The sequence below is a fragment of the Triticum aestivum genome, chromosome 5D (assembly GCF_018294505.1).
Source record: "Triticum aestivum cultivar Chinese Spring chromosome 5D, IWGSC CS RefSeq v2.1, whole genome shotgun sequence".
NCBI lineage: Eukaryota > Viridiplantae > Streptophyta > Magnoliopsida > Poales > Poaceae > Triticum > Triticum aestivum.
Window position 1 is genome coordinate 461642810 of NC_057808.1, and position 15238 is coordinate 461658047.

General features: G+C 44.2%; 1 long non-coding RNA gene across 3 annotated transcripts; it reads left to right on the forward strand.

Moving 5' to 3' along the window:
- The first annotated feature begins 2262 nt into the window (after positions 1–2262).
- Positions 2263–7734, forward strand: LOC123122764 (uncharacterized). Of its 3 annotated transcripts, XR_006460361.1 has the most exons (7): positions 2263–2850; positions 2953–4224; positions 4350–4470; positions 4597–4886; positions 5762–5786; positions 6708–7494; positions 7648–7734. It is a non-coding gene; the product is annotated as an uncharacterized lncRNA (long non-coding RNA). The 3 variants fall into 3 exon arrangements; XR_006460362.1 differs by having other exon boundaries at positions 4597–5786; XR_006460360.1 differs by having other exon boundaries at positions 4597–7494.
- Positions 7735–15238: the final 7504 nt, after the last annotated feature.

Genomic DNA, 15238 nt, shown 5'->3' on the forward strand with positions numbered 1-15238 from the left:
TCTAAAAATGCTAAAACAAATTCTACATGGTAATATGGATGTATACCACACACGTGCAAAGTTTGATGATGCAATAAGTTTTTCTAAAAAATAAATCATAAAGTTGTCATTTTTGTGAATATCGCATGTTAACTTATTTCATAAATTTGCAGATCCGAGGATTTGTCTACAGTAATATCTTACATAGAGCCTATGTATGAAAATACCAGAAACACGTTGTATGGGTCTTTTACTAGACTTTGCTCTAAGTGTTGAATAGAGATCAAAGTATTTCACGTGTAACACGATGGCTTGGGTAAAGTAAATACAGTATTTTTTTAAGAAAAGGAGGGTAGCCCTAGCCTCTGCATCACTATGATGGCCACAACCAATATTTACTTAGTACTCCCTCCGTTCCATAATTCTTGTCGTGGTTTTAGTTCAAATTTGAACTTGAACTAAAACTACGACAAAATTTTGAAACGGAGGGAGTAGGATGCATTTGCTTAGCTCACTTTTCGTTCTCCTAACCCTAGAAACGCATAGTCTGAGCTCTCAAATAGGGCACTCGGGTCTCTCTGCTAGGACACATTGGGATCGAGATCTCGATTTATCCAGTCCAACCTCTAGATTGGGATGACACCAAGAGCACTCGACTCATAAGGTTCGATCGCTCTATTAGAACACTTTGAATAGTCATACAATCGGAGCTCTCGACCAGGACACTAAGGGATCTCGACTCATACATTCCAAACTCTTGACTCATATAATCTAAGGTAACTTCTGAGTTCTGACTATGATATTCGGAGCTCTTGACTGGAACACTCGAGGCTCTTGATTCTTCAATACTTCGACATTGTCTGACAAAGAAGGGGAATCTAGATTAGGAAGGCCAAGCAAAGCAAATAAATCATTCATGAAATATGGCATGGCCATACAGTACAAAGAGTTTAATTTCACGTAGTATCTAAAGAGTGTAAACTTACTTTCCACCATGGAGGAGTCACATCTCATCTTTGCCCCATTTGTAATATCTAAAGAGCACACCTGAAACTCTCAACAATCCTTCGAGAGTAAAGGGAGTTGGGTCAAACATGTCTAATTTCCCAACAAAACCGACTGATAAATATACATTTGTAGAGCTGAAAGGACACGGAAGAAGAAAGGTAGTACAACCAACATTCTGAGTTTATTTCCATTACAAAACAGTTCATTTGTTAATCGAGAACGACCATTAATTGAGTGATCTCTCATATGAATTTACCCCATTCCGCCAGGGATCAAATCTAGGTTTAACATTGTTTATGTCTCGTTAAAACAGATTATTCTTCGAGTGAGACGTTAAGGGCATCTCCAACAGTTACAAGATAGGTGTTGGTAAATTTGTCACCTAAGACATAGTGATGATGTGGCATGTAATAAATGCGGAGAGAATGCAAAGTTGTATGTAGATTAACCAACAACCTTTGCACAAGCTCCAAGGTGTAACAGAGAGCAATCACATTTATTTTCTCATTATCTATTGGATAACTTAGATCCAACCCATTGGAGTAGTTGTATGATAACTTGTTGGTTGATGACATGTGAACATTTTACCAACAAGACTAACATACAACCTGTTGGAGATGCCCTAATAGCTAGAAGCATGTGGTAACTTCACCAATATTTGTAATCGAAACTCAACATAGTTAAAGTGGTCTGTAGGACGGTTTTACCCAGGGGCGGATCCAGCCCAGCCCAGCGCCCCGGCCCCCCTTCGTATACTGTAGCAATTGGTACAGGATTTTCGCTACAGTCTCTGAAGGAAATGCCCCCCCTCCCCCCTAGGGCCTAGATCCGCCACTGGTTTTACCCATTCCACTAGGGTCAAATCTATATTTGACACCAATATACCTCGTTAAGACAGATTATTTCTCGAGTGAGAGATGACGTGCCAGTCGATAGGTAGAAACATGTTGTAACTTTGCCAATCTGAGTGAAGTAGAAACATGCGGTAACTTTGCCGCCAATCTGAGTGAAGTAGAAGTTATGTAAATGTGTGTGTGTTTGAGTTGTTTACTAATCTTTGCACGAGACCGACATGGCACATGCAGATCATGATAAGGACTTTGCAAGGCCCACCCACGTCCTCGCACCAAGCACGTTTGAGCACTGGCCTTTCTGTTTCTGGAGTGGATAATTAAACCCATTAACAGTCGCGGCATGGGCGTCCACTCGTGAGTGCCACGTCCGCAGTATTTCTTTTTTTGAATCGTGTTTTACTGTGTCGAGGGAGGACAGAAACAAAACGCTCGCACCCCTCGCACCTCTCGCTCATAGCCTTCGTTCTCTCCTCCCAGCTAGGGTTCCCTCCGCTGCCGCCGCCATCCTCACCGGCGCTCGTGCTTCATCTCCGATCCCGAGCTCCACCTATCATCCAGCGTCATCTACCCCAACCTTCTCGATTTGAATCTCAGGATCTCTCTGTCTTGTGGGGCCAGGCCTCCCGTCCGCAACACGACGCCGCCGGCATAGAGGCCCGGGCTCGGGCAGCAGCCACGGTGTCGGGAGGTGCGCCAACGAGGTCTCTGGGGACGTGGTTCACGGGCGACGATGGCATCAGGCATAAGGTCGACCCGGCGCAAGAGAGGATCGCACGGTGGCGACGGGATGCGCGACGCGCCAGTGATCGAAGGAGACCTCCGGCGGCCTGGACGGGAAGTGCGACCGGTTGGCGAGCGTGGCACCGAGGTCAGAGGAGAAGCAGTCCCTGGCGACCTCCGCCGAGGTGACGACAACGACGGGGAACGAGTCCAGGAGGAGGGAGAAGACTAGGTCGTGGCGTGCGAGTGTGAAGCAAGAGCCACGAGCCCACGACGGCTCCATCATCAGGTAGATGTGGGGTGAACCTCTAGATGAGGTGGTGTGTTTGCTCTTTGTTACCTTGTTTGAATCACCATAAGTTTACATCGAGATGCTGTTTCTTTCTAACAGGGACCATGAACAGCTTGGGAATAAGGAGGATGTGACCTGTGATTGTCATGGACCTGGAGGTGACACTGATAAGGAAGGTGAGTTTACTACTGATCTGGAGTAGTATTACTAGATTGCAAATCATGGGTTTAGTAGTTACTGCAGAAATATTGGGTAGTTGGTTCAGTTCACCTTTTATATTTATATGGTCCTAACGATAATAGTGCTTTTCAGCAAAATTCAGTCTATGAAGTAAATGCGGAAAAGCTTCTTTTCTACTGATAATAACTGTTGAGTATTCATCTGACATAGCAAATGCTTGGTCCAGCTGGAGATATATAGATTACATGGTTCTATTTCACCATAATATATTTCTGACATGATCGTTCCTTACTGTTTCCTGAAGAAAACTAATGATCAAACTGCAGAAGAAACATTATTCAGATAGGAGTTAATAAGCAGTTTGTAGTCTTAAAATTTCCTTCTCTTTTTCGTAAAAATAAAATTTTTCGTTAAAATTTACTTCTAAAATTTACAATAGGAGTACGCAATGAGTTTGAACAAATGAATGCAAAACCTACCAGATTTGCAATGCCGTTGTTTCTTGAAATCTTCCTCATTTGTATGATGTGTATTCCTTAGTTGGCTGCTATTTTAACGCTTACTCTCCTATTATTTTGAGGAAACTTCACGAGGAAGAGGATTACTACAAGTTTTTGTTTCAAATAGGAAATGAACGAAACAGGTTTTTTCTAACCTCTCATGTAGTCTATATGTACCTACGTATTTCATAAAGAACATGAGATACGGATGAGAGGATATGAGGACGGTCCCCTCACTCACCTTCACTTGCTCATATGCCACCTCTGGTTAGAGTTGGGAGCACTGCCGAGTCGTTGAGCAGTCCTCCTCTGTCTTATTTGATCAGCTGGCTGAGATCGACCGTGCTCGCCGTCGGCTTCACTGCCTCCTCTATCCTGGACTGCAGCGTCAAGGCACTATGGTGCTTGTTTAGGCCGTCCACGAGGCCAGGACCCAGGATCTGCTGGTTTTCCCTACAATCGTGCCCACCATATGTTTACTGAAATGCTTCCTTGCAGAGATAGTTGGAACTTTTTCTGAACTGACCCATTAATTGTTCCTTGGTCTGTATATTCAGACTTGGATCACCGGATTATTCAATACTTTTTGTGCTGCAGAACTACAGAAGTACTACTTGATCATTGCAGTGTCCTGTTCTGTGTATACCAATATCTCTAAACAGGAGTTTCCAGTATCTCTGCAATTTCCTAGGTGAGCATCCCCATATCCATCTCCTTCTTTATTCCCTTCGATTTCAATTTCCAGCAAGCTTGTCCCCCTTCCCTTTCTTCTCGAGATCAGTATCTCTATGGTTTGATTTGCTTCACACGCTGCAGTTGGACAGGATGTTGCCAAATACAGTAGAAATCAGGGGTGCGACATTTTTAAGAAGCCACTTTTTGTCAAAATATGCAAGCTATATGATGGGTACATGGCGGTGTTACTGAATGAAAGGAGGTAATATCTTTGCTCTTTCTCAATTTAATGATTTCTTCATGCCATATGGATTAATATGGGAAAATCCCACAATCCAACTTTTTGAAACTATGCGATAACTTTTATGAGGTTTGTCAAAATCTGCAGGTTATGCCACAAATCACATCTCTATCAATCCATTTGCATCCATTATACCATTCTCACATCTCAGCTTAGGCTCACTTATGGTTAGATAAACTACTGTTCAAACAGAGATCTCGCAATCGTGTTATACTGTTGTTGAGGGCTATCCTGTGTCTGATGAGAGAATTTAATGGACTAATGGATGGCCACAATGTGGACGATATAATAATCCTTGGTATCCTACGAACATCCTTACAAGGATATCATGTGCAGACTTTTCTTTGCTTCCGTTCAAGATGTATATGTTCCTCAAGGTACAGACTTACATGCATTTTCTGTGTGAGATGGGCATTCATTTGTTCTCTCTTGCAAAATTAGTTCACACTAAACGAAAATCGTATCTCTTCTGAATATGTTTAAAAAAACTATAGCTCTCATGTGCGAGAGGCTTGGTTTGTACACGTATCATACAAGGTTAATACTGCCAATTATGTGCTGTACAAATATCTCTTTTAGGTTTTACAACCACTCACTTGAGTATGATGTTCTCCAATTGCTTAATGAACCTTCTGGTGAAGCAATAGAGCTATTGCTTCATGATGTAGTTTCTGTGATAACTGATATTTTTCATGGGAGTTTTCCATGATTTTCAGTCATTGCTTGTGCTGCTTATGAAGCTACAGTTTTCTGCATAAATATGATACCTTTGTTTTAATAGGAATATTCACATCGATGTAGTTTCCGTGTTAACTGATATTTTTCTTGGGAGTTCACGATGATTTTTTTCTTGGGAGTTCTCCATGATCTCAGTCGTTGCTTGTGCTGCGTATGAAGCTACAGGTTTCTTGCATAGATATGATACCTTTGCTTTAATAGGAATATCCACATCAATGTGGTCACGTATTAAAGAGAAAAGAATAAGTGATGTATGAATGATGCTCAACTATAACTAATCTACCATATCACATCCACCTTCCGCCGTACCATGTTTCATCATTGTTTTCATTGCTTCAATGTTTACACTCAAATCATACTTCATAAGCACATTCAAATCATGTGCTTATGATACATTCTTATTTTTGCAATACACCAATGTAGCGGCTTGCTTCTGTTTCACTTGCATCATGACAATAACTTCATAGCAACTAACATCCTTTTTTTGAACACATCATCACGCTGGAACGAACAGGAGCAACCAGCGTACATCATCTGTGGTGAGAACAAATTAAACTGATCTGTGCTGCTCTAATGCAGTTGCATACTTATAATCACAACTAAGCATACTATGTGAATGCAAGAAAACACTAGGTGGCCTTTGTGCAGATGCTTTATGGGTACTATTTAGATACTATTATCATTGAGATTAGCTAGCTAACATGCAAGGATGTTAGAAAAGAAAAGGTATAAGGAATATGACATAAGTAAGGAGAAGAGCAAGACAATCATGTTAACCATTGACCATTGAAAGAAACATATTTGTAACATTTTCCTTATAACATGTCTCTTTCATAGCAACAATATAGCCTGTCATGGATCAGTCATCACCAGAGGTACCTCTATGTATAATTTTGCGCCACAATCTACTCGAAAATTCATGTCTTGGGTGGAGTACTCCTGAAGGATAGAGCATGCCCTGCTTATATGTATAGAAAGAAACATATATGCTTTCAGTATGGGGTAGCTATCTAGCTTAGTAGAATCCAGCAAGGTGAAGCAAAAAGTAAAGAAACTAAACTTTTGTGTTCTTTAACTTGTACGGGGTATTATTTAGGAGACAAAAAAATTACGTCAATGCTGTCATAGCAGATAAGTTCATAGGAACATAAAAAATCCTCAAAATATCTTAAGTCTGCAAGACAGATTGAGAATGCATATAACTGAACATTTACTATGATTTTGAAAAAAATGCAACATCCATATCCTATATGTCATCTGCAGCATTTTAGTTTCTGTTCTGCAAAGCATGTGATGTATCTGTTACTATTTTGTGAAAGTTTTCTGTGGCAAAGAGGAATAGAATGGAAGTCTATGCAGCCTAATTAGATAACTAGCTTCTACTTCCTGAATCCTTCATGTTCATGATGATCTGTGATTTCTTGTAGTTGCTTCATTGATAGTCAAAGTTGCTTCTACAGGTCGATTCTTGGAATTTGAGTACGTGTACAAGTCTAGGCCACAAATTTAAAAATCAAATGCAAGGAGAACAATTTATTTTCCATCTCCAAGCAGTTGTGTCGCAGCCTCGTGAGGTCCCTTTCTTCATCCAAATTGAAGCACTTTATGTTAGCTTATCTTCGCTTTTGAATTCATAGTAATGCATCGCCTCACCCGTTTACTCTCCATGGGAGAGTCGTATGGATCCTCATTAGATGTACTACTGCCTATGATGATTCTAAACCTATGATGGTTCTAAGCTCAAATAATAGAGTACTTGTATGTTTGATCGATGTGCTACTAATAGATCCTAATGTTATAGCATATGCCCATATTAATGACTGAGGATAAAACATGGCGCCTGAATATGCAAAAAACAAAATAAGTGCGCACAGGCCTGCTTAGGTGGCGCTACCAGGTGGCGCCCCAACCTATAGTAAAGAAGGCAAAAATAGGAAGGAGCGAGACGCGAAACACACAGGCACACAGCCCCGTGGAACCAGTTTCGTTTCCATTTTCCAAGCATTTGGCCATCAGCGGAGATGGGCCAGCAATGGAGACGGCGTCGGAGCGTTCAACACGGACGCACTGGAGGGCGTGCGCGCCATCCTGCTGAAACCGTCCGAGTCCCTCGACGAGTCCACCAGGATCGCCGGCCCCGACTTCAACGACGCCGGCCTCGGCCTTGCCGGGATGCTCGGGTCGCTCGCCTCCACGGGTTTCCAGGCGTCCCACCTCGGCGACGCCATCGACGTCGTCAATCAGATGGTACGCCACCCGCTTTTCCATTTCAGTTCTCCCTCGGTTGAGCATGTAACCTGTAGCTGTCCTCACCAGTCACTACATATGAACTTGCTCTTTTGCAGAATCTCTGCTGCATTTTTACTAACTCTTTCTGCACTGTGCTTGGCTGCATTGAAGCTGGATTGGAGGCTTCCGCGCGAGAAGCCAAGCGAGGACTGTGATGAAGCTGAACTTGACCCAAAGTACAGGGAATCTGTAAAGTGCAAGATATTCCTCGGTTTCACTTCAAATCTTGTGTCTTCTGGGAGCAACTCCAATCGGGCGACCCATTTCGTCCGCGGCCGTCCGTTTGGGTCGGCGCGGACACAAAAGGCGGCCCAACGCGCCAATCCAAATGGCTAATTTTTTTTAAATAATTTTTTTTAAATTACAGAAATATTACGCGAAAGAAAGAAATTTTAAAAATAATACACCGTCGGCCTGCTGCAGGCCGCTGCAGGCCGATCGGCTAGCAGCAGGCCCAATCGGCCCACAGCAGGCCCAATCGGCCCACAGCAGGCCGACTGCAGGCCCGGCTGGCACGCGGCGGCCTGTGGTTGGTCGGGCCACGTCGCGCGAGGGGGAGGCAATGGGCTGTCGGCTTGTGCGCCCCTGTCGGCCTACCGCCCGCCGATCGGCCAGCTGCTGGCCGACAGGGGGCTGTAGCCTGACACGCTGGCCGGCCCGGCCTTATCCTCTCCTTCCTTCCTCTCCTTCCTCCATTCTTCTTCTCCCGTTGCTATTTCTTCTGTGTTCTTCCTTCTCCTCTCTCTACAGAAAAATGGCACCCATTTGTGCACCTAAATGAGCTACATTTTCGCGATTTTGGCACCGTGAATGGGTTCAACTCATTTAGGGCAGCCAAAAGAGGTGTCGATCTACTGACGGGGTAGCTCGTGGTGCTCGTGGTGAGCATTTTGGTGGAGGTGGTGGTGGTGAAGTTGTGGCAGTGTGGTGGTGGTGACGGGGTAGCTCATGGTGGTCGTGGCAGTTGTTCGTCGTGCTTCCTTGGAGCCGGAGCACGGGCAGTTTTTCGTTCGTCGTTCGTCGTTCGCACGCACGCTTCAAGGGTATATTTCAGCCCACATTTTATTTTTTGTAGGTGCTCCGGTAGTATACGGGATTATTGTTATTTGCCCCGGTAGTATAAGTAAATATTTGTGTGCGATTATTGTTATTTGGCTCGGTAGTATACCGCACTATTTTTATTTGGCCCGGTAGTATACGTAAATATTGTTATTTGCCCCGGTAGTATACGTACATATTATTCGTTCGCACGCAGGCTTCGTTCGATGTGAAATAAAATTTGTGTGTGATTATTTTTTTTGCCCCGATAGTATACGTAAATATTTGTAGTTGCTACGACAAATTTTCGTAATATAGTTTTAGGTGTGTGAATTGTATTAGTTGTTAGTGGGGACAATAAGTTGTTGGTTAATAGTTGACACGTACACAGGTGCGTGATAAGAAGTTTGAAACATGAAAAAAAAGTTCGAAAGAAGAGACAAATATTTTTAAAAATTGATTAAAATTAAAAATACATCAACATGGGCCATATAATTGAAATAAAATGAATTATCATATTTGTCGGTTATATTATTATTATTATTTGAGGCCTATTTATTATTAGTAAACATGGGCCTATTTATTATATTATTATTAAAACAAGAGTCAAGCAACTCATCATAATCGTCCACATAGATTAAATTATATTGATCGTGAAATTTACTATGGTCCTGGTAATATATAGACATGTCTAATACTTGTATTTCGTTGTTGAAAAAAATAGGTGAGTCGAGATGTTCGATGTAGTGAAGTTGAGATTTTACTATGGTCCTGGTACTGTCCAAACAAATGAGTTGGGAGCAGATCTGAGTGAATTTACTCACATAAAGGTGGCAATCAGCGCACCACAAACATGGTCTGTTAGTCAGTTGAAAGAATGGATTGCGGCAAGTTTAGGTCGTGATACTGAAACACACACCGTTGGTGTTCATGCATTGTGGACACGGTCAAGTTCAAAAATTTACTTCTATTTGAGGCCAATAGAGGGAGACTCCGATTGGGTGCGGTGGTTACAAGGTTGTGAACGAAGGGGATGCAATCCTGTTGCTTTAGTGCTTCCCGTCGTGAAGGAGGTCACTGCACATGAAGGCGAGGGTGGCTACGAAGGACAGAGCAGTCAGGTAGAAGGAGGAAATGCTTATGGTTACGAATAAGGACAGAGCAGTCAGGTACAAGGAGGAAATGCTTATGGTTATGAACCAGGGCAGAGTAGTCAGGTAGAAGGAGGAAATGCCGATGGTGATTACAATGGCGAGGTGGACGCTGACGAGGTAGATGGGCAGATGCAGAACCAGATGGAAGAAGAAGACACCGATGTTGAAAGGGGTCATGCCGATGATTCTGACGAGTCAGATGAAGAAGAAAATGCAGAGGAGGTCCCGAATCCTGCATGGTGGAATCATGACTTATCATCTGCAATGACCGTGAATGATGGACATGATTCAGCCTGGCAATATCACCAGAACAATATTGCGACGGGTGCTATGTATCCGAACAAGCAAGCCCTGAAGGATGCAATAATTAATTGGGCAATGTCCACGCAAAGGGTTTTCAAAGCTGAGGTGTCCAGTCAGAAATTCCTGACAATGGTATGCAAGAACGCAGATTGTCCCGCAAGGGTGCACGGCTTTCTCCCTAAGTATGGCACAAGTTGGGTGATAAGTGACTTAGTTAATCACACTTGTCTTATTCCGTGCATCCCTCAAGATCATGCCAACCTTTCATCCACGCTTATTGCTCGATTGTTTTACGATGAGATAGTGCAAGGCAAAGCTATGGAAGTGAAGGCAGTCCAGACAAAAGTCTTCGCCAGGTTGAAGTACAGAATTTCTTATGGCAAGGCTTGGAGGGCTAAGCATGCAGCGCTTGAGAGGAGATTTGGTTCTTATTTTGATGCATATGACTCTGTTGTCCACCTCCTCCACACCCTGCAGCAGCGGAATCCAGGCACCTATATCGATATCCAAGACATGTTCATGCCAGAGTTCCCAACTGTGAGGGTGTTGCATCGTCTCTTCTTCTCTTCCGGTGTATGCATCGAAGCTTTCAGGCATTGCCGACCGGTGATATGTGTTGACGGTACTTTTCTCACAGGCAAGTACAAGGGTCAGATCCTGACAGCCATAGGTCAAGACGGCCAAAATCAAGTCGTCCCACTGGCATTTGCTTTTGTGGAGAGTGAGAACATTGAAAGTTGGACATGGTTCTTCAGGCAGTTGAAAATATCAGTTGTGAAGGAGAAGCCCAATGTGTGCATCCTTCATGACAGGCATGCAGGTATACTCAGTGCGATAAGGACACTAACAAACCCAGGCCCTGAGGAACAAGTTCCATGGCAGGACTTGCAGAGCCGTTGGTGCATGCGCCATCTCGGGGCTAATTTCTTCTCGCAGTTTAGAAATAAGAACCTGATGAATCTGTTCAAAAAACTCTGCAAGCAGAACCAGTTATGGAAGTACAATTTGATACGCGGCAGACTTAATGTGTGCACGCAGAGACACGTGAGGGACAGGAAAGCTGCAAGAGATGCAGCGGTGAGGGCACATGTTGAAGCAGTAGCTGCACAGTTGGCAACAGGAACAGCGGCCGTGGAGGAGGAGGCTGTTGGGCTATGTGACCTGCCAGGCTTTGACCCACCTGGTACTAGGAGAAGGCTCGGGAGGTCCATTAAAACCTTCGAGCAGTGGATAGAGATGAGCCTCTGGAGAGGTGGTCTTTGCTACATGACACACATGGAGCAAGGTACGGTGTCATGACAACGAACCTCGCGGAAACATACAACTTTGTCCTCAGAGGAAACCGTGCATTGCCACTTACAGCCATCGTTGAGGGTATTTTCTATGGCACCGTCAAGTATTTCAGAGACAGACGTCAAATAGCAGAGCAGCATATCTTGAACAACCCAAACACACGGTACTGTGAAAGAGTCACGAAGTACATGGAGAACAAGATGCAAAAAGCTAGGTCACACACTGTAGTCGCCATCGGTAATCAAGAAAGAAGGTTTGAGGTCCGCTTAGCCAACAACAAATTCAGATGTGCAAATGAGTTGAGGACGCACGAGGTGAAAATTGGCAATGAAGCCTGGCCAACGTGTGAGTGCACATGCAATAAACCGAAATTGCTTCACCTACCTTGCTCACATGTACTTGCTGCTTGCGGGCAGCTTGGAATGGACGCAATATCGTTTGTGTCTCCATATTTTCTGAAAGAGGCTGTCCTCAATACCTGGACAGGTGAGCTGATGGGTTTTCGATCAATGGGTAATTTCAACAGCGTCAACCCCGCCGAAAGGCGTTACATTCCAAACCCAGAGCATATGTGTACAAGTAGAGGCAGACGGCAGTGTCAGCGCATCCGAAATGATATGGATGAATCTGAAGCAGGAGGTCCGACTAGGCAATGCATTCTATGCAATGAATTTGGCCATAGGGACACTAATTGTCCCACTTTCGTCACTGGGCGTGGACGAGGCAACCGGGGAAGAAGAGGAGGTAGAGGCAGTAGAGGAGTAAGGGCGAGAGGAAGAAGCTAAGCTAGCACTAGTTTGTTCTGAATTTTTATTAAGTGTGGCACTATGTTCTGAATTTGTAATAAGTGTGGCACTATGTTCTGAATTTTTATTAAGTGTGGCACTATGTTCTGAATTTTATTAAGTGTGACACTATGTTCTGAATTTTTATTAAGTGTGGCACTATGTTCTGAATTTTTATTAAGTGTGGCACTATGTTCTGAATTTTTATTAAGTGTGGCACTATGTTCTGAATTTTTATTAAGTGTGGCACTATATTCTGAATTTTTATTAAGTGTGCCACTATGTTCTGAATTTTTATTAAGTGTGACACTATGTTCTGAATTTTGTATGTGCAGGAATATCGGGATTGTGGTTGCTGAATGGGGACATTGATAGGGGTCATCGTGCTGCGATATGGTATGAGCGCAAGCTTGAGCCTCTGGTCACTCGCACTCCTAAGGAAAACTGGAAGATACACTCAGGATGGCTTCAGCGGTACGTGATTTATTAATTTGCACACTGACATGCATATTAATGGTTGAAATGGGAGGCACTAACTGAAAAGTTCTCTGATGAAGGTTGAAATGGGCCGGCCTTTTACCTTTCGCGCGTCTGGTTGAGTCTATCCCGGGTGAGAAACGCCTAGCCATCGATGGGTCTTTGCTGAGCTGCTTAGTGGACCGTTGGAGGCCAGAGACCCACACGTTTCACTTCAGATGGGGAGAGATGGCTCCTACTCTGGAGGATGTGTCACTTTTGTCCGGACTACCGTTGGCAGGTCATGCCGTAAGACCGTTGGACGCACCGGCTGGTTGGGAGCGAGCTCTTACAGAACGTTTTCATGGTGTTTTTCCGGATGCTCCGGATCCGGTATGGGAGCATCACGGACCTAAGTATGAGTGGTTGCTAAATTTCCGGGTAATTTCCCCTACCTATTATCGTCAAGATATCGTGCATAAAGTTTTACAGAAAATATTTGCGGCTTACTAAAACTTTCTCTTCGCTTAATGCAGATCCAGAACTTGCGGGCGCCGTTGACTGCGGAACAGATCACTCGGAGCCTGGAGGCCTACTTACTGTGGCTTTTTGGCAAGGTGATGTTCACGGAGAACCATGTCACCACTATTAGCGCCCTCTACATCCCTATGGCACTCGAGATAGCGAGCGCTCAGACGGCGGATCAGATCAGACAGAGGAGTTGGGGTTCGGCGGTCTTAGCGGCTACATACCGAGGTATGTGCAACGGTTGCCAGCTTACATCGAGAAAGCCAGCCCTTCTTGGATGCCCTCTATTCCTACAGCTGTGGTCGTGGGAGAGGTTCTCTATAGGGTGACCAGATGTACGTGTTCATGAGCCTATAGACGCCATGTTTGATGTTGACGGCATCGACATGCCTACTTTCGGTCTATGTTGGACTCGTCGCGAGGTATGCACCGTGTTGTAGTTTAATGCAACTTTTTCTGCTGAAGAGATAGTTTGATGCTAGCAGCTACTAACTTTTCTTCTCTGCAGAGACGCTTTGCTAGTGATCAGACCAGGAAGGCATACACAGCATTGAACGAGCAGTTTGATGCGTACACCGGGGTCATCTGGCAGCCCTACACGGAAGCAGCCATACAAGCGAGATACCCTGCTAGTATGTCTGTGCTATGCACAAGGGACCGAGATTACTGGATGATAAAATCTAAGATCATCTTCGATGTCTTCGTCGAGGAGATGGCACAACAGAGGGTTATGAGGCAATTTGGTCTTCTGCAGTTGGAGCTACCTCCCCCTATAGAGAACCCGCTGCCAGCACACATCCACAGGTATTAACCAGTTTTTCAATGTTGCATTATCTTTCATAGTACTCCATTCGAAGCTTTAGGTAATTGTTGAACACACACCACAATTTTAGGACGACAAGGAAGGGCATGAACAGGACAACTGCTGACTGGCAAATTAGACTAGAGCCGTATGTTATAGAATGGGAGACAGCAAACACAAATCTATGGCACGAGAATCACAATTTCGATCTCGATGAATTCAATCTCTATTTGCGGCGCTACATGACCGGAACACGGTTACGCATTGTTGAGTACTCCCACCCAGAGGAGATACCAGATCCTACTCCGTCGGATATGTACCCGAGCTATGATACTTCCGGCTCTAGGCAGTACGCGGTAAGATATATTTTCTTTACGTAATGTTGTCACATACTTTGACGTGCAAGAGACAGACATTAATTAATCGTCATGGAAATTTGCAGGCTACCTTGATACGCGAACTCTACTACGACGTGACCACCTTTGGACGATCACTATCGTCTGGACCTCTTCTTCAGCATCGTCCAGTGGTACAACCCTTCTTGGAAAGAATTCAGAATAAGATACGGACTGTGTACGAGGCTATCACGTGCACCCGGAGAACCGATGTTGTTCAGCACCAGCAGGAGCAGCCGCGTCACTCCATGCACCGACATCAACCACGTCCACGTCTAGCACCTCAGCCGACAGCCAAGCCACCCCGTCCTGACCAACCTGGCAGTTCTACGTGGCACCCGCAGCACTATGGTTCCACGTCAAGCTTCGTGTTTTCTCCACAGCCACAGCAACATGGTCCAACTGTTGTGCAAGTTAGTGAAGTGGACATCACTTTTGATTGGTTGAAGACTACATTCATGTTGAAGCAAGGGTTGAAGGAAGACGATTTTGTGTACTACGTCAGCAGGAAGCAGTCAGATGGCCCTGGGGAAAGAAAATTGATTGACATAACTGATGATGGCAAGATTCAAGAAATGCTGAGCGAATGGGAATGGAAAAGGGTTGTTGAGTTGCATTGCTACAGGAAACCGAGTTATATGTGATGAATTTGTCATTCCAGATCCGCCTCCCCGCCAGGCCAGACGTCGTCACTGACGCTCCTATCTATCAGTAGAGACATTACCATCTATTTCTGTGTCAGAATTATGTCTATTCTATGTATGAGACAAATGACTATGTACTTATGTACGAGACATATGCCTACTCTATTTTAGTACTCTGTTATCGGAACTACAAGATCATATTTAGATAGAACATAATATTCATACAACGAGACATTACAAACAACTAGATAGAACTACATCTAAATTAAATGGCACGTAACTGAACTCACAACATACAGCATAA